Raw genomic sequence first — 24959 nt, 5'->3', positions numbered from 1 at the left:
TGATCGCCACATTATTATGACGCAAGTTGCTTCCGGTTGCACCGAGGGGGCTTCGCCGGAAAATGTTCGAATACCCATTGTGAAGCTATGTGCATTCCTTAATGCGATATCTCAGAAGGTAATCGATCCAGCTAGTCTTCCAAGGTTACAGAAGGAGGTGGTGCAATGTCTTGTTAGCTTTGAGTTGGTGTTTCCACCATCTTACTTCAATATTATGACACATCTCCTAGTTCACCTTGTCGAAGAGATTGCCATCCTCGGTCCTGTCTTTCTACACAATATGTTCCCCTTCGAGAGGTTCATGGGGGTCTTAAAGAAATATGTTCATAACCGTGCTAGGCCGAAGGAAGCATCTCCAAGGGCTATGGAACGAGAGGAGGTCATCGAGTTACGTGTTGACTTCATTCCCGACCTTAAGTCGATTGGTGTTCTCGAATCGCGACATGAGGGGCGACTAAGAGGAAAAGGCACGCTAGGAAGGAAATCAATGATATGTAGGGACGGCATTTCTTTCACTCAAGCACACTACACGGTTCTACAAAGTTCCACCTTGGTGGCCCCGTATATCACCGATCACAAGAATATTCGCGCTCGTAACATACAGGGCGATCCGAAGACTGGATTACGCATAAACATATGCGGACATTCGGCGGTTGGCTCCGAGAACATCTCATTAATAACAACAATATTGTAGATCGAGTTGTACATGTTGGCTGGGTCACCATCTTCGACTATAGTGACTTTCCGAGAGTACGAGATAAATGGAAATACCTTCTACACGTTCGCCCAAGATAAAAAGAGCACCAACCAAAACAGTGGTGTCCGCATTGATGCAACAAACACTAGCAGTGGCAAAAGGACACATATTATGGTTACATAGAGGAGATATGGGAACTTGACTATGGACCTTCTTTTAAGGTCCCTTTATTTCGGTGCAAATGGTTCAAGCTGGATGGAAAAGGGGTAAAGGTAGACCAGCTGTACGGAATGACAACAGTGGATACCAACAATCTTGGTTACAGAGACGAACCATTCGTCCTAGCCAATGATGTGGCTCAGGTTTTCTATGTGAAGGACATGTCCTCTAGACCGAATAAAAGAAAACATAAGGAAACGAGCTCATCCGATGAGCCAAAGCGTCACATAGTTCTTTCGGGAAAAGAACCATCGTGGGAGTCGAGGACAAGACAGACATGTCGGAAGATTATAATAAGTTTGCTGAAATTCCGCCCTTCACAGTGAACATTGATCCAACCATCGCGTTAAATGCTGAAGATACTCCATGGTTACGGTCGAAGCGATCATAATGTATTAATTATTATCATGTACCTTGAGCTCATATTGTGAAGCGTTTGTTGTGATATGTATCTGTAACATTGGTCGTTTTAACTAAATGCAATTATCGATCCAAGTTTATTATTTTTCTAGATACACATGTTTGGAAATTTATCCTCACCTACTGGTTGTTGGGTGTATAGTAGCAGCTTCCGAGCGGGACTTGCGGGAAGAGTTACTCGGGCGGAGCTTCCGAAGATGTCTAAGACGGCCGTCCATCTAAGACATCTTCGAGAAACTCCGCCGGAGAGGCTCTTTCCTTCGAGGTCGCCGTCGTCGGGTTATATACCAGCTCCCTGGAAGCTCTCTATGCTCTCCCCTCCTTACCCTGAGCTACTGTGTTTGTTGGGTGTGTACTAGCAGCTTGCGGGAAGAGTTCTCGGGCGAAGTTTCGAAGATGTCTAAGACGGCCAGCCATCTAAGACATCTTCGAGAAACTTCGCCGGAGAGGCTCTTTCCTTCTTGGTCGTTGCATATCTTCTCTCTTTGTTCTCTCTACTCTCCCCGGAGGGGCTTCATATATAGCGGTGTGTGCCTCCAGATAATCCCCTCCCCCCAGATGAAACCACCCCAGATAAGGCAAATAACAGATAAGCCTCCCCCAGATTTAGCCCCCCCATCTTTAGCACCGGTTCCAGCCGGGAACCGGGATAAAAGGGGTATATAAACTAATCCACCATCTTTATCACCGGTTCCAGCCGATGACTAGGGATAAAAGGGTATATAAACTAATCAACCGTCTTTAGCATTGGTTCCAGCCATTAACCGGGATAAAACGACAACGACTTTATTGAAATTTAACAAGATACGTTAACTAAACTTAAACTAAAACAACGACAACACTGCTTTATTGAAATTCAACAATAACAACTTCTACTAGTTCTTCCGCGCATCTGCTGCTGCCCTCCTGGCTGTCGCCTCCTGCCGCAACTCCTCCTCACGACGACGCTTATGCATCTCCTCACTATCCAGATCCGCCACACGCGGCCGCTTATGCAGCTCCTGGAGACTCTGCCTCTCAAACGCTTCTATGGTAGCCGCTAGCGCCGCCTCCTCCCACTCCTCTATCTCTGCGAGCTGCGGGTCCACCTCATCCGCTGCTGCCCTCCTGGCTGCCGCCTCCTGCCGCAGGCTGCTGCCGCAGCTCCTCCCACTCCTCTATCTCCGCGAGCTGCGGGTCCACCTCCACCGGCGGTGGGTGCGGCTTTGGAGGCATTGTGCAATGGGCTAGGGTTCAGTGATGAGTGAAATGGGAGACACGGGGGAGTACTATTTATAGAGGGCGTTTAGGCGGGAAATCTCCGCGCTGCGCGTCGTGGTGGGAACATATCCCGCGCAGCGTCGTGGCGGGAAAATATCCCGCGCGGCGTCTTGGCGGAAACCCGCGCAGCGTCGTGGCGGGAAATGTCCAGCGCGGCGTCGTGGCGGGAACATATCCCGCGCGGCGTCGTGGCGGAAACCCGCGCAGCGTCGTGGCGGAACTCGATCCGCGCGAAACGAGAGAAAAAGGCGGGAAGAACGCAAAATTTTCAGCCTAAATTTGGGTCTTTTGCACCGGTTCGTGGTCGGAACCGGTGCAAAGAGTCTTTGCACCGGTTCCAGCCCACGAACCGGTGCAAAAGACCCTGCTACTTAACTGCCCGCGCCCTCCTTCTTCCCCATTCGCGCGAGGAGATTTCGGACGCTGGCGAGGCTGCCAAATTTTTGCGCGCCTACCGCCATCGCCCGCCGCCTCGCACCGTCGCTCGCCAGCCGTCGCCCGCCGTCGCCACGCGCCCGCTCGCCGTCGCCCGCGCCCGCCCGCCGCCGCCCGCCGCGCCGTCGCCCGCCACCGTCCGCGTCGTCGCCCGCGCCCAGCGCCGTCGCCCGCCGTCGCCCGCGCCCGCTCGCCGTCGCCCGCCCGCGCCCGCCGCCCGCCCGCGCCGCGCCCTGCTCCTCCTCTTCCTCCTCCACACCGCGCCGCGCCGGCCTGCTCCTCTTCCTCTCGTCCGCGTCGTCGCCCGCGCGCCGCCGCCCGCCCGCGCCGCCCTGCTCCTCCCTCCACGCCGGCCGCCGCGCCGCACACGCGCCCTCGAGGTGAGTTGCGCCGCCCGCCCCTGCCCCCTCCTTTTTTTTGTTTTAGTTAGTTTTTAGTTAGGAAATTTTAGTTAGAAATTTTAGTTAGAAATTGTTAGAAATTTTAGTTAGAAATTGTTAGAAATTTTAGTTAGAAATTGTTAGAAATTTTAGTTAGAAATTGTTAGAAATTTTAGTTAGGAAATTGTTAGAAAGTTTAGTTAGTAAATTGTTAGAAATTTTAGTTAGGAAATTGTTAGAAATTTTAGTTAGAAAAAATTAAGTGTGTTAGAAAAAAGTTAGTGGTGTTACATGTGTTAGGAAATTTTAGTTAGAAAAAATTTAGTGTGTTAGATGTGTTAGAAATTTTAGTATGTGTTAGATTTTAAATAGTATGTGTTAGAAAAAATTAGATGAAATATGTAAGTACTTTATTTTTGTTAGTTTGCATAAGTACTTTATTCATAAGTTTGCATACGATATTTGTTAGTTTGCATAAGTATTCAAAAATTTAGTATGTGTTAGATCATATTCATAAGTACTTTATTCAAATTCAATATTATATTTGTTAGTTTGCATACGATGCCGCGGCCTCCGCGTCCCGGAGCTAGGACAGTTTTAGAGGAGATGCAGCAGATGGGGGAAGTCCGGGACCGGGCTCCGCCGGGTGGCACTCGGGAGGTGTTATCTTCCGGGCGCGCACCTTGGTGCGGAATCCGGGTCCCGTCGTCGACCCGGATATTCTCTCGGTGGACGTCTTATGGGCCACGTTCGTTTCGAGAGGAGCCGGCCCCGCCGGAGGAGGTAGCTCAGCGCATTGAAGCGGAGGACCAGCACGTTCGCCGTTACATGTATGCGTTAGACAACATGTATAGGACCGGATGGAGCGTTATGCAGGGATCTCATGTTACCTATGCTCCCGTTGTTGTTCCGTGGCTTTGGGGGTACACCCGACGCGGCTCGGGACCCGGTCGGCGCCCTCTAGGACCCGGTCCGCGCGGTTGAGTGGTTGAGTGTTTGTAGTAGTGATTGATGTATTATCGATCTATGTATGCATGTAATCGCACTATCTGCTTTCAGCACTATTATTGATCATGTATTGAGCATTATTCTTAATTACTTGTAAGTCTTTGCAGAAACTTGTAAGTCTTTGCAGAATCTAGCTTCGTTGTGTTTATAGCATTAGAATAACTTGTAAGTCTTTGCAGAAACTATGGAAAGAGACCTAGAACAAGAATACCTCGTCGAGGAGATTATCCGTGATGATGACGATATCACCTCTCTTTACCTAAACCAATCCGGCGAGGGAGACGAGCGAACCCGAGGAGACGGCTCCGATGAGGAAGATGATCAAGACCACCGTGGAGACGGCTCCGGTGAGGGAGAAGGTGACGACTGCGAGGGAGAAGCTCACCACGTCGAGGTGTATATATATTAATTAACCAAGCCTACAGATATGTGCATGTGCATATATGAACAGCACAAGCAACAAATGTTGAAACTTAAAAAGCGCCAGCTTGAGCCGGAGCCAGCTATATCTCTGGAAAAGAAGTTGAAACTGCTGAAGAACCTTCATCAACCTGAGCCAAGTCTTTCATCGAACTATGACCGGTCTATTCGCAAGTCAAATGTGTTAGCAAAAGAGCGGTGGGAAAAAGTAAGGTAGATGGGAAACCAGTTCCCCGGCTTGGAGCCCGTAAAAACTCGTGCCCCCCGCTCCAAGTGTATCCCGATGTCCTAGCGTGCCTTGATCCAACGATGGTAAAACTATACAAAGATGAGGCAGATGCGGCCGGTATGAGTATTCCCGAGTACTTAAGCCGCATCGAATTCATGGCCACGGACGATGTCCAATTAGCATACCATTACACATACGGGGAACCTCTTGTCGAGCTGCGGAGTTGCCTAATCTATCAACACAGCTGCGAAGACTACATAATTGGTACTTGGATGCATGTAAGGACGGCCGAACTGGATCATGGTGGCAATAAGAGATGAGCACTACGGGCGAACCGACGTGATGAACATCGAATTTTGTGAATTATTTCAGTTATTCAACCAAGACGCCCTCGACAAATCTCTGCTGAGTGCATACCGCCTCGTAAGTATTATTTATGTAATTAAGTCTCTACCGCGGCTCGTCCATTATTGCATGCATATAACCATACTCTCACTGTATTATGCAGAATGAAGATTCGCGAATGCCGCAAGGGGCAAATCTATGATCTTGGGTTCGTTGACCCATACACCGTGAATGGGTATACTGTCGACAACTCTCCCAAGGACACAGAGAATAACTTGGTACATGTCTTAAGGAAAAACTCATACAAAAGGGCAATACTATTTCCTTACAACTTCGCGTGAGTGTTACTCTCTTCACACATTAAATCTTTTTCGCTTACTCCATGTGTTAAGTGTAATTGATGAGTTATGCATATATATATATATATATGTGTGTCCGCAGGTTTCACTATATCCTGCTAGTCATTGAACCCGACACCGGGATAGTAGAAGTCATGGACTCGAAGAGTAAACCCCTTGAGGCGTGGGGGAACATGGGTGATATCCTCCACAAGGCTTGGAAACGGTTCACCAACAAAGCTCCGGGTTTAAAGAATAAAGAACTTCGAATAAAACATGTACCTGTAAGTACTAATGGCTAGGCCGCGCATCTCTTTGATTCTAGTTTCAATACAATTATTATCATCCTTGATTATATATATATTATTTTGATTGAACTTTGTTCTCGTAAAGTGCTTGAGGCAAGAGGACGGGAATAATTTATGCGGGTTCTACGTTTGCGAGTTCATCCGCCGGAATACCCATCATGTGAGGGACATTTTGGAACAACTTGATGTAAGTAATTAAACAACATTCGTGGCTTTATTTTATCACCTTGTGTTTCATTCACATACACACACATATATATATTGACCACCGTAGCTTCTTCAAATTATTAGATCCAACGGTTGCGGAACGGTCTTCTAGCAACGGAGCGTGTACGAGCAATTCAAGAAGAAGCGGCGGGGTTCTTACTTGAGCAAGTCATAGCTCCAGGATGGAGAACACTATGTGGACAACCGCCAATATCAAAGTTGATGTAAACATATATATATATGCATGAACGTGTGTCACTTTGATCGATATATGTAATACAATGGTTTCCTATATATATATTTGAATTGTTTGCATTAATATTATACCGTGTTTCGAATGGAGGCAGAGTCTGCCGCGGCAGCGTTTTAGTGAAAATTCCTGCCGCGGCAGAGTCTTCCGCGGCAGGGAATGGCACCAAAACCCTGCCGCGGCACAACCCTTTTGCACCGGTTCGTATTACGAACCGGTGCAAAAGGTCCCCGCCGGACTCTCCACAGACGGCCACGTGGTGCCCCCTTTAGCACCGGTTTGTAACAGAACCGGTGCAAAAGGGGGGGGCCTTTTGCACCGGATGGTTTGCTCCGGTTGGCCATCCGGTGCATATGGGCCTTTTGAACCGGTGCAAAAGAGCAGTTTTCCACTAGTGTATACTGCCTGACTCTGCACTACACCTACTTCTGTTGGTAACACAATCCTCGAATCTAATCCTCTTAAATTTTAGTTTGCATTGCGTAAGCACACGTACCCTCTCCTCAATTAATTAATTTGTTACATCCTAATTTGCTCTCCAACAATCTTCCGTCAGTGCATGTGTTCAGAAAATTTGGCTACAGACCACAACAACAGCTGGTAGGCATTGTGTGCGTTTTAAAGATGGATATCTCTGAAGATTCTACAAGCCATCCTGGTAGGCATTACGAGCATTCCGTCTCACGCTTATTAAGTATTTGCTTCTTTGTGGTGCATAGGTGGTACGTGAAGTTGAGAAACATCTAAAGGTGTATATGATGCCCCCCATAGGGGGCCTCACAGCGCTTTGGATTTTGGGCCGTTAGATCGAGCTGATGTGGCGCGATCTCGGCCGGCCGTTGGTCCAGGGCAGCGAGGCCCTCCCGCAGACCCGCATTTTATCCACGGGTCAGGGGAAGCCCGCCCCGGCCCGGCGTCTCGCAGCTCCCCATTGCCCGTCTCCTCCACCCCTTCCTCCTCTGTGTCACCGCCGCCACCCGGCCTCCTCCTCTGCGCGGGATCCGCCTCCACCTCGCCTCCTCCCGTGCTCCTCCTCGCCTTGCTCGTGCTCTCCTCTTCCCGCCGCCCCTCCCTCCTCTGGAACTGGAGAAGAAACCGGCCGCGGCCCCAAGGCATCGTGAAGGACCATGGCCTCCGCTCGACGGGAGGTCTTCGGGCGCTGAGAGGAGCACATGAGGGGCCGTCGGGAGAGGGCGTACCTCAGGGAGATGACGACGGCAACCACCCGTCGCTCCACCCTGCTCCTCCTATACTCCCTCTCCCTCCTTTTCTACAATTCCTTGAGATTGAGGCCTCCACATCACAACAGGTTGGGGGAGAGCAGCCTGCGTCTACCACAAACTCCTGGGATCCCATCATCTGCAAAGGTAGATCCCATGACCCCAAACAAGTAATTTTCCATTACCTTTTTATTTGGTACTACTCGCACAATCTGTTCGATGAAATGGCAGAAGGTTCCAGGTAGAAATTTTGTTTGCTGGTATGGTGTTTGATAAAATGCCAAAACCAACAGCATGCTCTTCATGGTAGGAATGGTTTGAAGTAGAACAAGTGACACATATTCTTTATATTTTTATGATGATTCACTTCGCTTTCTCTTTTTGAACAACAAGTAAACTTTCAGCTGATGTTAATTTACATCTTATTTGCAGATTTATTTGCCTCATCTAATACATAGACATATATACATGGACTCCTCTTGTTATATCCAGATAGCAAATTGTATCCTCACCCTTTCACCGAAATATGCAATCTTCTTCCCTGGTTTATTGGCGTAACATGATTATGGCACACAGGGTTAATCTATACTTCTGTTTTAAAGGTATTTTCAACTCTGTGCGTCGCTAAGATTGCTGAATGTCATCTCACTCTTTTACAGGGTTTATAGGTTTTCTTATTTGCTTCATTTATTTGACAGTTACAGGCTTACCTCTCTGAAATAACTTCCTTCATATTAATTTGCACCTGCAATGGATGGCATGAATTTTGCTTTCATCGTCGAGCCGAAGAGAGCCGCTGCCGCAAGCTTTATTGGAGACCATCAGGTTCTCTCTCTTTCTAAAAAGGAACAATGAAAATATCATCCTTTCTTGTGCAGATCCATTTTTACCGGTCCTAACTAAGATTACTGTGTACGCTATTTAAGGAGAAGCAAATGGAGCAGGCAGTGAACTTTCGACGGCGAAAAAATACGGGTTGGATGCCACAAGATTTGTTGCTGTTTGTGGTTACAAATGTCAATTTGGTCATGTTTCTTGACTTTTGATTTTTTACAGTTTGTTGTGTCACCCCGTCTAAAGATGCCCGTCACTGCCGTCCACCTCATGTGAGGTGGACAAGCACTTTGTCCACGTTTTTCTATTTCTCCCCAATGAAGCATAAGAACTGTCATATATAGTTGTTCTCATAAGCTCTAAAAAAGGCAATGAGCAACAAAAACACATATTCTGATTCCAAATTTAGCTTAGTAATATAGCTGGTTGCAAGATAATATATATGGTGTTTTTCAATAATTCAAGTGCAAACCTTTTATGTGCTAGGAATTATAGTAGCTAGCAATAAGCCAGATGTCCTTGCAATCTTACCTTATTTGTATTTCATATCAGATGCAACCATCAGGTTTATCTTGGCTCTACTATGCTTAATTAAGTGGCTTAGGTTCTCATGATTATTGGGCCTTCTACGGGATCATGTTGCCATTTCATTGAGGTACCCGGCCGCCCGTATCAACTTTACAACCGCGGGGTTGCCGTGGCAGAAAAAATCCCCACCGGTAAGATCCCCTTTTGTTTCCATGTGCGCCTTCTGCCGCATTTTTTCTCCTGGGCTTTTAACTCCCGCCCGTCGTCGATAGCTTCCTTGGACGCGTGAGCATGTCCGCTCACTGCAGCCACTCCACCACCGGCAGATCCCATCGCATCGCGCAAGAACTGTAGCAACACTGCACCGGCTGGGACTGAATCCAAAACTGTTTTCGCTATACTATGATTTGCCGATGTAGTATGAGAATATGTGATTTGCCCATGTAGTATGAGAATATGTGACTTGCCCAGGTTGTATGATTAGCTTTATTTTTATTATGAAGAATTAGATTCACCTAAGACTGAATCAAAAACAGTTGTTCGCTATTACTGTGAACGATTTGATATGCTTATGTGATTTGCACAGCCAGTATGAGAATATGTCCCCATTACTATAGCATGTGTGCTCTGCTCATTATCTTGCTTGTTGAATATGTTCCCATGGACTGCACGTCTCTGAAGGATCTTTCTCGGAATTCCTACCGATGAAAGATTATGGTACGATTCGCCAGGATCTGCGAGTTTAGGAGCCCAGATAAAAGAACTCTCTACTCGCTTGACTTCGTTGTTGTTGATCAACAGGTTAGATCTATTCACTCTGATATTGTATCCATCTAATTGTTGAACCACATTGCTCTGATTTGCAATTTTGTCCTATTTCACATGTGTGTACCTACTTCTTTTCTCATCTGTTTTCTAGCTGAGTCACCTGCTGCACATTGTAAACAATTTTTAGGTCATGCTAGGTTTAATGCTTCCCTGTTTTCTTATACTTCTGTTGATACACACTGTTAATATGTCCTAATTCGGATGAATTTTAAAGTATTCATCTATTTTTACAGAATTACTAACATATACTGTAATTACTTAGCTATGTGGTTCCTCCAGTTTCTTCACCTTACTCTGTTCTTTGATGTTTTGCTCTGCATGTGCTTAGTTATATCATTTCTTTTCTATTCTCGCGTTTTTCAATCTTCTTGTTAGCATGTATTGTCAACATATCTTTTCCAATACTCTATTTAGAAATGGTTCACCCTTTTAGAATTTGCCTCTACATTTTTTTGATCTTAGACCATTCCATCCATGCCCAGTCATCTAAACTGAGGTTGCACACATACATTTTATTTATCCTAAAAAACAGATAATTCGAGAACATGTTTCAGTATCTATGAGTGCAAATTGATAAATTACAGTTTGCTTGGTTGACAGATAAATGCATCCGTATATTTCTGAATGTGAGAATTTGGAGGAACTTTGGGTAGTGTTCTGAATTTTATTTTTCTTGTTAATGCAAATTGATAAATTACAGTTTTGCTTGGTTGACAGATAAATGCATCCGTATATTTCTGAATGTGAGAATTTGGAGGAACTTTGGGTAGTGTTCTGAATTTTATTTTTCTTGTTAATGCAGATCCAGGCTTTTTTTTGTACATGAATAGATTCTCCTTTGTATGCTACAGGTAATGCTCTGAACTTATGGTATTGCTGCTAAATAGATTCTCTTTACTATGTCTCTCTGATCTGATCTACTGTACTATAACTTGTTCTAATGCATAGTAGAATGATCAGTGTAATGAAAGAAAAATGTATTCGATGTTATTTCTTGGTTTGTGATCTGGAATAAGTTTTGTTTTAATTCTCCATTTTGGCATTTGGTTCAGATAGGTAAATTACACACATGATCAGGGTATCAATCCTGATTTATTTGACTTGACTTTTTGTTTCTCGGGTTTTTTGTGTACTCGTTGCATAGATGTTTTTCTTCATCATGTATAAATTAAGCTCTATTTTTTTTCAGGCACACATATGCATACATATATGTGCACTGGTCTGAATCTATTATCTTACTGTGAACAATATGTGCATACATATATCCATAGGAAATAGTAGAACACCACCTACCATCGTGACCTTCTCATGAATTTGATGTAGATTTGGCACAGGCACCTCCAGCAGAACAACGATCTCATTTTGACTCCAGTTTCGTGAAATGCACACTGATGTTAATGTGAAACAGGGACCTGGCATCGTGAAGATTACCTGCTGACGGTAACGCTGCAGGGGTGGGAGAAGAGGATGAACCAGTTGAACCCGCCCTCAAGCGTGGTGTGCACCCTGTCGGCAGAGTTTGGCAACCAGCCGTGCCAAGCCGGCTGCATCAGGTTTAAGTGGATACTGAAAACCTTGTTGTGCTGCAGTCTACTGAATATTCTGGTAGTGTCTGAAGTTGACGTGGTTTTATCCTTCCTCAGCGGGTTTTTCTCCGGTGAGCTGCCCGTCATCGTCATCATCCTTTCACTATTTTTCTCTCGCGTTTCTCATGCAACCGAATGATTTCAGCATTTGAATAGTTTCAGTTTCAGGTGACATCTACATTCCTCTTACAAAGATCAGGGAAAATATTCTCCTGTTTGCCAGCACTTAGCGTAGAATTATTCATCGGAATTACTTCAACGACCTATTATACTAGGTATCTTATGCATTTAATTCTTGCCCTTTCTATTTTTGGCCACGGATCTCATAGGAATCATGTTCGCTGATGCTGGCCATTTTCAGGCTGCAGAGATGAGTTTGTACAATATGAGACACTCGTGGCGAAATGTGGCAACCTTGTGCAAACCTCTTAGCACTAAATATGGCCAAGATGCATCATCATTTAGGCTTAATTTCATATTTATTGTCACCTTCTTTAGTATGATTTTGTTGTTCTGGTTGGTTCACACCGATATGCTCTATTATTTGTTCAGCAACCGAGATGATTGAATGTGTCAGCTCATGGCCGATATATCCTAGCAATTAAGGGGGATGCCTCTACATTTTTTTGATCTTAGACCATTCCATCCATGCCCAGTCATCTAAACTGAGGTTGCACACATACATTTTATTTATCCTAAAAAACTGATAATTCGAGAACTTCTAGCTTGCACGTGTAGTGTTCATTTCTGAAGAACTTAAATCAGGATTTAGTGTCTCACTTCTAAGCTAAATGATAGAAAGTGTTGCCGGTTATATAATTGTTTAAAGTAAACTTAGGTAGACAATGATATACTTTAGCTTTAACTTATCCATGGAAGGGTAATAGTTTTTTTTCATGAGCTTGCAACATCGGCAATCAAAACTTTTGAACCTTCCATTTTGAGCTCGTGAACTAAGAACGCGTCATGTTTGGAGTGCATGCTCCTCGTCTTTTTTATCATCTAAATTTTTTATCAATTTTCTTTTGGTTTTGGTGCTTACTAAATAGAGAGGGATGTGGGTAATGGGGTCAGCGATGTCAGAGTTGGGCCAGTCACCATCGTTTCCCAAGACACCACTAGCTGCTCCATCCCTTGGTCGACCTTGCCACCTCAATATCCTGCCCGGCCACGAGGAGTTCGTGCCGGAAGATTTTCGCTATGCCTTAGCCTTGCTCAACTATACGGATGTCACGCGGCCACTACTTTTTCGGTACGCCACTTCCCTGCTCTCTGTTTGATGTAGCTATTGTTCAAGTGATGGATGTATGCTTCTCTAAAGGAGTGTATACGGTGTACATATTTGGAGTATTCTTACACTTTTCATAGTCAACTTCTTTAGCAACAACTGTTCCTATGCATCTAGCTGACATTCTTAATCAGATAAAATTGGTTTCTGTTGAAATTAATATAAATCTTTCATCTAAATGTCGACGAGCGGGTCAAATCAGGACTTTATTATTATGGTTTTCTCGGTTAACATTTATCCGAATAGCTTGTGTTAGGAAAGATAGTTATATAGATGAAGGCAAATGTACTAATATGTGCCAAACCTAATATCTACAACATGTTGCTTCTATCCTTATTAAAAATAGATATCCCGATGTCAAAGTTGGAACGGCTTTTGGTTGATATGGCTGTTCTGTTCTTTCCTTTTTCTTTCCTGGTGGTCGTCTTGATGGAGATTGATGCCCGGGGGATTGCTGGTGAGATTGATTATCAAATAGATATAAATTGTAAAGTATGTCTTTACAGCATGGATCTCTGTCATATTAGTGGAATCCCCTTTACTTCTTGTCCTTTGCAACATTCACATCTATTTTGATGGCTTCTTTTCCTGTATGCACATAATAATGGTAATTGTTCTCATTTTCCGGACTTGATTGGCCCGGCATCATGCTGTCACAAGTCCTAGGATAAGATTGTTTCACGGAGTAGTTATGTACCACTGGCCTTAGGTTCGCCATGTTCCCCCCACACTGGATTATTTCAAGGTCAAATAACTTCAGTTGTAGCTTTCTGAATTTGATGGAACAATTATTTAGCCTTTGCATGAAAAGAAATACTATGGTATGGATTGGTTTGATGTTCATGTAGTAGTCATTGTTTTCTCTTTGGACTTCACACTGGCCGTTATGCTTATAATGTTTATAGTCATTTCCTTAGCAGCCTAAATGGATGCTATATATTTAAAATGGTGATTCTTGCTGCTTGCCGATACTTAAATGATATACTGTCGATTGGTGCATATCTCTTTACGGCCTATTTTTATATACCATTATCATTTCATGGATTATGTATGAAAGATTTAGATGTCATTTATGTTTAGGAGTCAAGCTGTAGCAGTCGGCAACCTAGCAGCCTCCATATGCGAGCTGCAAGGCGTCGAACTGCTCCGCCTCCAAAGGACCAAGGTGAGTGGCGATGTATAAATTGGTGGAGTAAGGTTTTGTCAAGGAGGTTGTTCTGTTGTAAGTACCAGTAAACTCGGTAATACCATTTGTCTTAAGAAAATGGTAGAATTTTTTGAGAGGACAGTCTTGCAGATGTTTATAATATATTTGTAACTTATGAAGGACCATGTTCTTACATCTACCTAGCCTGATTGTTATATTTGTTCAGACATTCCATAGTATCTCCTTTACTCTGATGGCTAATTTCCGTATTCAGTTGATTAGTACAATGGTACGTACAACAATGATGGTACATTCTACAAGTGCAGTGTCCCCAACAGATAAGTATGCCCTATGTCTTTGATGCCAAATTATTGATATGAAACTATGTTGTTTCTAATATCTCTCTAGCCTACGATGGTGCACCAATGAAACATTGTGATATGAAGCTTATTCAAATAATGAATCTCAAAAATGTTTTTTAGGAAACGGAAAGATTTAACAAAATCTATACCTGAGTAGATCTAAGAGTTTACTCCACAAGCCTGTTTTTCTGGTTAGATGTATCACTTACTGCCATGGTGCATCAGTGCAGTTGGGTTGGTACTATTCTCCCGGATTTTATTTTAGAAAACAATCTATTTGTAGCTGTGTAGCATCCCTTTTGGTGGTGCTTTGGTGTTGCCTATTCAGAGTGTTCATGAGAAATATGTAGGTCATTCTTCTTTGGTTAGAAATGTTCCTTTTCCTCAACGCATTTGTTTCTTGAAATGCCATTACCATGTTCATATGTATAAATAGCTTTGGTACCAACTTGGATGACCGCATGGTACATCCACCAATCAGAGAAATGACGATGTAAACTTGTTTTGTCCTATAGAGGTAGTAGCTGATTCTATATGAAGATAACCATGTCACCTCTTTTTCTGTAGGACTTTGGACTGGCAACCTGCAGTACCGCTTATCCTTCACACATTTACTTGTTTTTCCCTATGTTGTACTACTAAATTATGATGTGTCTTCTCTATGTTTTTATAGATATCATACTATTGCTTGACATAGCTATGTACATACTTTGTTTGTAATTAAGGTTGCTTTATCTAAACTTCATTCTATTTACTTCGTTTGTGAAACCTAAGAATCATATTATCATTTCTCAACCTAATTTTTATTTATCTTATATACATTGTTCATCGGTATGAGTTACACGGGGTCGTGCGCCAAGGCGCACATCTAAATGTAGTACTAAATTGTTTGCTCCATACCTTCACTATCATTTTAAGCTATCAAAGTTGTTCAACACATTAAGGTATCACTTCAGCAATAAAAGTACCTTTCGTACTATCTTAAGAAAACCCATAACAGTCCGACCACTATTTTTCTATCTGCAGTCGTGAACAATCCAAATAACAATTTATGTGCTTCTTTAGATCATGCTTTTAGAAATTTTCGTTTTTACGAATTGGCCATTCATAATCCAGTGCAACATTTGGTCAGGTTGGCTACTTCTTTGTATCCATTTATTCAGATCCGCTAAATCATCATCTTATTTTATTTGATAATTCAACATAGTTTCATCTATAACAGGCTAATGAGATGTAATGGGCTGCCGCATACATTCCAAGTCTACGTGGTGAATTAACTTATCTATTGCAGAACTCTCATTTAAAGTGGCATTTGAAATCCTTTTTAGATTTTATGTTAACTATGCTCTTTTCTTTACCCATTCTTTAAATACTTTTGATTGCTTGACAACTCTTTATCCATCCAGCAAATACTATCAGTTTTTTTTTGTTCAAGAGCTTTGGAAAGATTACGGTGTTGTGAAATTTTCTGATGAGAGACATTCAAATTTCGGTGTACCTGAAGTCTGTCAATGTGCAATCCTTGCAATACTTCAGAGTTCAGACGCTACTTAGTTAACTTGACATATAAATCTGTAGCTGATGTTATTTCATTATAAGAGTACCACTTACGAGTTAACTATTCCATGTTTGTCCATGGTAATCATTGCCACCTAATCCCAGCGAAAAATTGCATGTTATATATAATTTTCTATTTAGCCATAGGCTGTGTATATTCTCAGAGTAATTCTCATGAGGTTCAGCGTTAAACTTGGAATTAATTTTAAAAACAAACTACAACTCCCGCAGCAACGCGCGGGGTATCATCTAGTTTCAATAACAATGCTTATAGGAATAATTTTGGTAGCAACAATTATATGCCATATCCTCCTAATAGTGGCAATGGTTATTATGGCAGATCTATTCCTAGTGAGGAAAAGATTTTAAAAGTTGAAAAGGCCATTAAGAACTTTATGAAAATGCAATATGAGAAAAATAAAGTGTTTACTAAAACCATGGAAGAACAATCTGGTATGTTGAAAAATAATAGTCATCAACTTGAGAATTTAAATAGGGAAATTTCTTGTTTGCAAGTCAAGATTTTAAATGATGAAACTAGTATTTCCTCTTTGTCATAAGCACAAACTTCTTTGATTAATAAAATGGCTGTTAAACCTATAACTACGGATGAAAATCCTTTTGCTACTACAAATGCCATTCAAGTTAGAAATGATGAAAATGTTAGGATGTTGGCGGAATTGCATACTAGGTGGGAAAGAGAAGATGCAATTGCTAGAAATAATAATTTGACTAAAGTCTACACTATCACCACCACCAGTAGTCATGAAGTTTCAAATGCTAGTCACCCTCCTACTACTAATAATAAAGTAAATGGTGTAGGAAAAGTCCCCGCTTATTCTACAAAATTGTCTAAAACCACTGAAACTGCTCCTGATAAATATGCTGAAATTTTTCGGAGTATGGGAGACAAGGTTTCTTTTACGTTTGATAAAATTAATTTTATTTTGATGATTGCAATATCTCTGAAGTAATTAAGTTCTTGCAAAATCTTGCTAGAAGTCCTAATGCTAGTGCTATAATTATGGTTTTTACAAAGCACATTACAAATGCTATTATGCAAATGAGAGAGGACAAATTAAAACACAAAGCCTATATTCCTAAAAAGTTAGAAGATGAATGGGAGCCCATCATTAATATGAAAATAGATGTCTTTGATTTTAATGCTTTATATGATCTTGGTGCAAGTATTTCTGTTATACCTGAAAAAATCTATGATATGCTTGAATTGCCACCATTGGAAAAATGTTATTTGGATGTTCATCTTATTGATATTGCTGCAAAGAAACCTTTGGAGAAAGTTGATAATGTTCTTATTATGGTTAACAATAACCTGGTCCCCGTTGATTTTGTTGTTTTGGATATTGAATGCAACGCTTCTTGTTCGATTATATTGGGAAGACCGTTCCTTAGAATAGTTGGTGATGCTATTGATATGAGAGATGAGATTATGAAATATCAATTCCCACTCAAGAAATGTATGGAACACTTCCATAGAAAAGGAAAGAAGTCATCTTATGACTCTATCATTAGAACAAATAATGATTTTGATGCTTCTTTACTCGATAATACTTGATGCTCGTATTTTTACTGCGTCTAGCTGAAAGGCGTTAAAGAAAAGCGCTCATGGGAGACAACCCATATTTTATGTACAGTAATTTTTCTTTTTGTTGAGTCTTGGAAGTTATTACTACTGTAATGACATCTCCTCATCATTTTTATTTCGTTTTTGTGCCTAGAATAGCCTCTAATAAGAAGAAAGTAATGTTTGGGGAAGTCGCTGTCCTGAAAACAAATTCCGTGTTGTTTCCATAAAAAATCGTAAAAATAGCCAGTGCGGAATTTTGATCTATCATTTTTATGCATACGCCCCAGGTTATTATCTAACTTTATTTTGTTGACCACTTTTTGAGATAAGAAACAGAAGATTTTCAAAAAAATTGATCTTTATCCGCTGTTCTGTTTTGATAGATTTATGCACTATTTGCATTTGCCTCCTACATCTCTTTCGTTTTTAGTTCTTTTGATAAAAGAGTGTTTTGAAAGGTTACTACAGTAGCTTATGATTTAATAGATGTTTGATATATGTTAGTACTGAACATAAGTGGATTTTTTATTTTGATTGTACTAATGCTGCTAATAAAAAATTGTGTGAAGTTTTTGTATGAAGGAAGTTTTCAAGTGTAGGGAGAGCAGAATGATGTGATGAGATGAAGAATGAAAAAAATCTCAAACTTGGGAATTCCCCTGCACCCCAAAACATATTCAATAGGTACAAGCGTCAAAGCTTGGGGATGCCCAAGGCATCCCCTCTTCAGCAACAAAGCAACATGTCATCTCTCTATTTCTATATTTTTATCATACGCTATGTGTTGTTCTTGGAGCGTCTTTTTTTTGTCTAGTTTTGTTTTGTTTGCTGTAGCATATGTTGGATCCCGACACATTTGTTTTGGAGAAAGACCCGCTCCTTTTTAATTGCATAGAACGCTCTAGTTTTCGTTGTTATTGTTCTGCGAGTGCTCTAGTTTTCTGGTACTGCGTTTAGCTCTTGTTCTTTCACTTGAATTTTCTTCAGAGCATGTTAGTATTCATTATTTGTGTATGATTAGCTCTCTGGTCCATAATAAATTTCATCTCCGAGAGTTATTTTTAATAAGTTGATTGGTGTTGGATACGAGTAAAATATTTCATGACTATAGTGATGCAAATGGAAGCTTGTCTAGACTGTGGCATAGATTTTGGCATGTCATGTTGGATGTTATTCTTGTCATATTCTTAGTATTTATTGTTTTAGCATGACTTATTTCAAATGGATGAGAGTGCATAATGTGTCATTAAAAGAATCATGTGTTGTTTCTATCAGAAAAGCATGATATTGTGGTATTCTCCTTTGATGCTTTATTGGGTTGACTTGGCACTTGCATATACCATGTTATGACTATAACCAGTCAACTAAAGCCTCTATGATCATTTAGTTTTTGATTTGTAGTATCACTTTATGCTTTGATTGATAATGTTTTGTCGTTATGCATGATTATGGCCATTATTGCTCTCTTAGTTGATCGCTTCCAGTCTTTTTGCTAGCCTTCACCTGTACTGAGTATGAGCTCTACTGTGCATCCAACCTTCCAAAAACCAAAGTTGTCAATTGTGTCCACCATATCTACCTATATGTGGTATTTCACCGCCACTCCAAAGTAAATTTCTTGTGTGCTACATTTAAACCTTCAAAATATAATCACATGTTTTGTGTAAATTATAGCTCATGGGAAAGTAGTCTAAAAAATATTGTGGAAAGTGTTATGTCCTATGCAGTTTTAGTTCTTATAAGTTGCTTGTTGTGTGAAAACCATGCTGTCATGGGGAACACCATCAATATGCTTTTGTTGAATATCATGTGAAATACTATGCATGCTCATCTTGTTTGAAGTAAGGGAGATTTACCATGAATTGCAAAGATTTTAGTGTGCATATTGTTAGAGAGGAACATTGGGCTGCCAACTAAAGCCATGCGCACATGGTGGAAGTTTCAGCTGGGCAAAAGTACAAATATCTGTTGTTCTTGCTTTCCCGGTATGGATGTCCAAAATGTTGAGATTCATCAAAATTGAGAAATCAAATGAGATTCATCTCCTAGGACCTTTGTACATGAGGCAAGGAGATACCCCTTTGTGACACTTGGTTAAAACATATGTATGTGATGAAAATCCATGGAAGTCCAAGCTAATTAGGATAAGGTGTGAGCACTATCAGTATAAGCCATACTGTTGATATGAGTAGCACCTCTCAAAATAAATATTTTCAACACTCCTATTGCTTTCAAAATAAAAAGCTCTAGCACATGAGTGATCCCTGCTTCCCTCTGCGAAGGGCCTTTCTTTTACTTTCATGTTGAGTCTTCATCTTCTACCTTATGCCCAATTAAGAGAGCATAGTTGTCATTCTTAGTGCAATGTGCATAGTCCAGAAATTATTATTGATTGATTCATGATTGTGCTATTACTTGCTCTCAAATTACTTGTATCTAATCACCCTTTGAACTTTGAAGGTGTCCTTGCATTTTTGTTTTGCTATTCCATAAGGACATGTTGAGTACCACTTTGTTATGTTTACTCTATGCTCATAAATACACAGTTGCTTTTAATGCACTATTATTCTTGATCCTTTGTTTGAGTTACTCTTCATGTTATAACATAGTTGCTAAGTTCATATGAATCATATCTATCATGCCTATGTTAGAGTACTTAGATCCCAGCTCACAATGCTTTACATGCTTGATCAAGATTGTGTTGGCTTCATGTCACCACAAAAATTATTTTGTTATCACTTACCTACTCGAGGATGAGCAGGAGTTAAGCTTGGGGATGCTGATACGTCTCAAACGTATCTATAATTTTTGATGCTCCATGCTTGTTTTACACCAATTCATATATGTTTTGTTTACACTTTGTTGCACTTTTACATGAATTCCGACACTAAGCTATTAACAAGATGCCAGAGTGCCAATTCCCTGTTTTCTGTTGTTTTTGTACTTTAGAAAAGTTGTACAGGAAATATTCTCGGAATTGGAAGAAACAAAAGCCGAAGTAAATATTTTACCGAAACGAAGACGAAGTCCGGAGGGGGGGACGAAGAGGCGCACCAGGGCGCCCAGACCACCCCTAGGCGCGGCCTAGGCCTGGCCCATGCCTAGGGTAGGTGTGGGGCCACCAGGCGCCCCACCGATCTAATTCCTCCGCCTATTTATACATCACCTCCTCCTACTGATCACATGTCGCCACCATCACCCCATGGGTACGACGTCGACCACGACATCTGTAGTCCATCTCCAGCGCCGCCGCCTCCGCCCACTAAGACTCGGAATGCACCCAGCCGGAAGCGTTTTAAGAGTCCTGTCCGCAAGATGTCGCCCCTCCAAAAAGTACCAAAGGTTCCTCCCCCCCGTCCTTACGATCGTACTGCAGAGGAAAATGAGGCCATTGTTGCGAAATAAAATTATGATTTTTTTTCATAAGCCGAAACCTCCAGCGCCAGAGCCATACACCGAGAAGCAAATAGCATATGCTACTTATTTTCTGAACACACCATCGCAATATGACTTACACGAGAAGAAGGATGACTATACACGCCACCTTGCGAGGGTAATTGATGACAAGGCGAATGAAAATGCTAAGAAGAACAAGGATGACAAGGCTAAGAAGAAGGATATTGCTAGCACGAGCAAATCATCAGCTAGAAGTGCAGCCGAGAAGAAGTCAAGTTCAACAAGTGCACCCCTCAAGGCCAAGCAAACGACAAAAGGCAAAAAGAGAAAGGAAGTTCCCCTCCTCGGAGATCAGCCCAAACAATCGATTCCGAGCACTCAAAGTGTTTAATGTTCCCAAGGTGTACCAGCCGGAACATGGTGATTTCGATATGGAAGAAGCTGCAAGGCTAGCGGCTGCCTGTGACGTTACCGTGGAGGAATTGATGTATGCAGCAGATGCTGCACTACACACTGCTGATATAGCTCCTAAATTTGTCTACGGGGCCGTCTTGGTCAACACAGAGCAGCTGCATAAACTGCCAACACATATGCGGAATTTGCATCAGTGGTACCTTGATGCATGCAAGGAGAACATAATGTACATCGTGGCGACTATACCATGGGAATATTACTACCGAAAGGAGGAGATCCATATTGAGATGAATGAACTCGCGAGTTATTCAATTTAGAAGCCCTCGACAAATCTCTCATGAGTTGCTATTGCTTGTAAGTTGTTAACTACATATAAGTTCATTTTCATTCAGTTCATGTTCGTTTTTATTGCATATACTCATTATATCTTATGTGTTCTCTATTATGCGATCGAAGATCAGTGAATGCAAAAGTAATAATATTATCAATATTGGGTTTGTTGACCCAGATAAAATATATGTTCAAACGGTAAAGCATAACGGCCAAGAAACGGGGGGAAACCTACTAAGGTTTTTGGGGAGCAATATTTCTGTGATTCAATATTGTTTCCTTACAACTACGAGTGAGAGTCTTAATGATCTTTTATGCACATTCAATTTTTCTTACTCGATGTTAAGTGTAATTCCCGACGTATATACATAACATGTGCAGCTTCCACTGGATTCTACTAGACATTCAACCTCGATAAGGGAATAGTTGAAGTAAGAGACCCATCGAGTAGAGGCGTGGACGGGTTCCACGACTTGCGGAAGTTGCTCCAAGTGTAATTTCCTTCATCGCCGCGCAATATCTTTCGTGAGATATCAATTAATTATCCACTCATTCAATAATTCTTTTGCACCGGCAGGGCTTGGACCGCTTTCAAGAGACATCGTAAGGACGGTACTCGGGCGAGAAGCTAACATTTACTCCTGTACCGTGCCCTCAGCAGACACAAGGGACGAATCTATGTGGATACTACGTTTGCGAGTCCATTCGCATGTTAACCACTGAGAAGCAGAACAAAAATAAATTCAACGTAAGCAATAACACTCACAACTTATTTATTATCGTCAATATTTCGTTATCAAGATTGATATAGTCATACTCATCTCATTTTCGTATATAGGTCGACTACATGCGGGACAGACTCCAACCAAAGGAACACCTACTAGGAATTGCGGAGGAACTGGCGGGACTTTTGGTTAGAGAAGTACTAAACAACAAAGGCTTGTTTAGTCCAAATAGATGCTCTACCTCCAAATAGACGGTCGTTAGTACCGCTTGTCGATCGTGAGCTAAATGTATATATATATGTAAGGGGAATCTACATGTAAGGGGAATCGACTTTTGCTTCCAATATTTGTTTGATCGATCTATATATATATAATGAATGAACGTGTATCACTTCTAGTAGCGTACAAATATATCCAACTTTTATTTTCGAATGGCGGGGGGTGGCGGGGGGGGGGGTGCTGCACCTCTCAAACCCTAAAGCAGCAGCGTTGTGCGCCCGCCACGTAGAGGGCCTTTTGTCGCGGGTGGTAATACCGCCCGCGACAAAAGGGCCTGTCCCCTGCGCGACCCGCGGCTGCCACGTGGTGGACCTTATGTCGCGGGTTGTAAGAGACCCGCGACAAAAGGGGACCTTTTGTCGCGCCTCACTTGTCGCGGCTGGCCGCCCGCGACAAAAGAGTCGTACGACCCGCGGCATTAGGCCTGTTTTCCACTAGTGAGCACGTATCATGCCTCGTAAATATTTCTTATTGCTTTTACTTTTTTCGGTGGTTACCACCGATACGTATTAAGGCATGTACAATGAGGTGACATCATCCTTCCCTTACGATTGTCATGTAGAATTTTGCTTAGTTGACAGAGAGAGCTTAAAGAAAAAGAATGCGGTCTTTCCTTTTTTTTAAATATGGGAGCATCTTCCTAGCCTCTACATCAATAGATGCACACGGCTAGCTTTATTTAAACAAAGTATCAGTTTACATAGAATCCAGTATTACAATCAAGGAAATGCTCAGGTCGATACATGAATCAATCATAAGAAAATGCAACACATAGAAAGCCTATCAATTTGCTATTCTATTAACTAGCACAGTGGCCCTCGCAAATGCGAGGGCATCATCTTAAGTCTATAATTTTTATTAGAAAGATATTAGTTGTTCGGGCATCATCTTTAGTTCGTTTAACTTTTGATGAAAAATGTATGTTTTTTCAAAGAAAACAACAGATATTTATTTTGATGGCATAAGTAGGAATATTACTTTTCTTAACATTAGACCAATTAAACAATGAGAATTTTTTATGCAAAATTTGTCTAGAACTTCTTCCTCTAGTTTGCTTAGCTCGTTTAAAATACATGGCCTTTCTTATAATATGTTCCATTCCAAATATGGAGACGTACTGCAACTTCCAATTGGTGCATTTGTTTGTATATGAATATGTTTCTTAAAATAAAAAATCACGTATTGAAAATAACTTGAATTCAATTATTTACATTTGCTCTAGCAACTTTCAATGATAAAATTGTATATCAATAGACAATATTTAAAAGCCAGAAAATTGAGATGTGATTGAGGATAAAAGGAGTATTCTCGAGTGTCGACATACTACTTTTTTCTTGTTGCTTGAAACTATGAAGTAGTTGGCTAGTTTTGTATGGAAAAAATCTACTGTAACCACGACCAGATTAATATTGATCTGATCATCGTTACCTCAAAGCACCTTGTAAAAAAAATCACACCCGATTTATGGTGCCATGTTAAAGTAGTACCAGGCCGTGATTGCTTGTGTCTATGTAGTGCTCCGGTCTCGAATTACGTTGTTTTTATTTCACTTGGCTGAAGTGGATCATTTTCTACATATGAAAAAAGGAGACGGATATTTTTCATGGGAGTGTAGAAAAATCAATGCCCATGCATTATTTGTCTAAATCCGAGTACATACTACCTCCGTTTGTCAAAGGATATCTTAATTTTATCTAAATTTAAATATATGTATATATTTTAAATTTATATAAATCTAAGACCTTTTTTATGGCCAGAGAAAGTATATTTTATTTATAATAAGAATTTTGTGAAAAGTTTTAACTGATGAGAGTAATATTTTGTAACCACGACCAGAGTAATATTGATCTGATCATCGTTACCTCAAAGCACCTTGTAAAAAAATCACACCCAATTTATGGTGCCATGTTAAAGTAGTACCAGGCCGTGATTGCTTGTGCCTATGTAGTGCTCCGGTCTTGAATTACGGTATTATTTTTATTTCGCTTTGGCTGAAGTGTGGATCGTTTTCTACATATGAAAAAAGGAGACGGATGTTTTTCATGGGAGTGTAGAAAAATCAATGCCCGTGCATTGTTTGTCTAAATCCGAATATGTACTTCCTCCGTTTATTAAAGGATATCTTAATTTTATCTAAATTTTAATATATGTATATATTTTAAATTTATATAAATCTAAGACATTTTTATGGCCAGAGGAAGTATATTTTATTTATAATAAGAATTTTGTGCAAAGTTTTAACTGATGAGAGTAATTATTTTGTGGATACAAAACGCTGGGGATGGACACCAGATGGACGCATATGAAGCAGCTCACACTTTTCCTTGATTAATCTCCTAGTAGCTAACAAATAAATCTTAC

At 41.3% G+C, this 24959-nt stretch overlaps 2 long non-coding RNA genes across 5 annotated transcripts; both read left to right on the top strand.

The window, feature by feature from the left end:
* Positions 1 to 7841: 7841 nt before the first annotated feature.
* LOC124654798 lies at positions 7842 to 9893 on the top strand. Of its 2 annotated transcripts, XR_006988460.1 has the most exons (5): positions 7842 to 7883; positions 8169 to 8338; positions 8435 to 8561; positions 8663 to 8711; positions 9123 to 9893. It is a non-coding gene; the product is annotated as an uncharacterized LOC124654798 (long non-coding RNA). The 2 variants fall into 2 exon arrangements; XR_006988459.1 differs by having other exon boundaries at positions 8663 to 9893.
* Positions 9894 to 10717: 824 nt separating this feature from the next.
* Positions 10718 to 12000, top strand: LOC124657942. 3 transcript variants are annotated; one of them, XR_006988943.1, is made up of 4 exons: positions 10718 to 10777; positions 11335 to 11583; positions 11675 to 11787; positions 11874 to 12000. It is a non-coding gene; the product is annotated as an uncharacterized LOC124657942 (long non-coding RNA). The 3 variants fall into 3 exon arrangements; XR_006988942.1 differs by having other exon boundaries at positions 11675 to 12000; XR_006988944.1 differs by having other exon boundaries at positions 11669 to 12000.
* The last annotated feature ends 12959 nt before the right edge of the window (positions 12001 to 24959 follow it).

Source organism: Lolium rigidum, chromosome 5, assembly GCF_022539505.1.
Source record: "Lolium rigidum isolate FL_2022 chromosome 5, APGP_CSIRO_Lrig_0.1, whole genome shotgun sequence".
In the NCBI taxonomy this organism is placed as follows: Eukaryota; Viridiplantae; Streptophyta; class Magnoliopsida; order Poales; family Poaceae; genus Lolium; species Lolium rigidum.
This window is presented reverse-complemented; position numbering and strand designations above follow the sequence as displayed.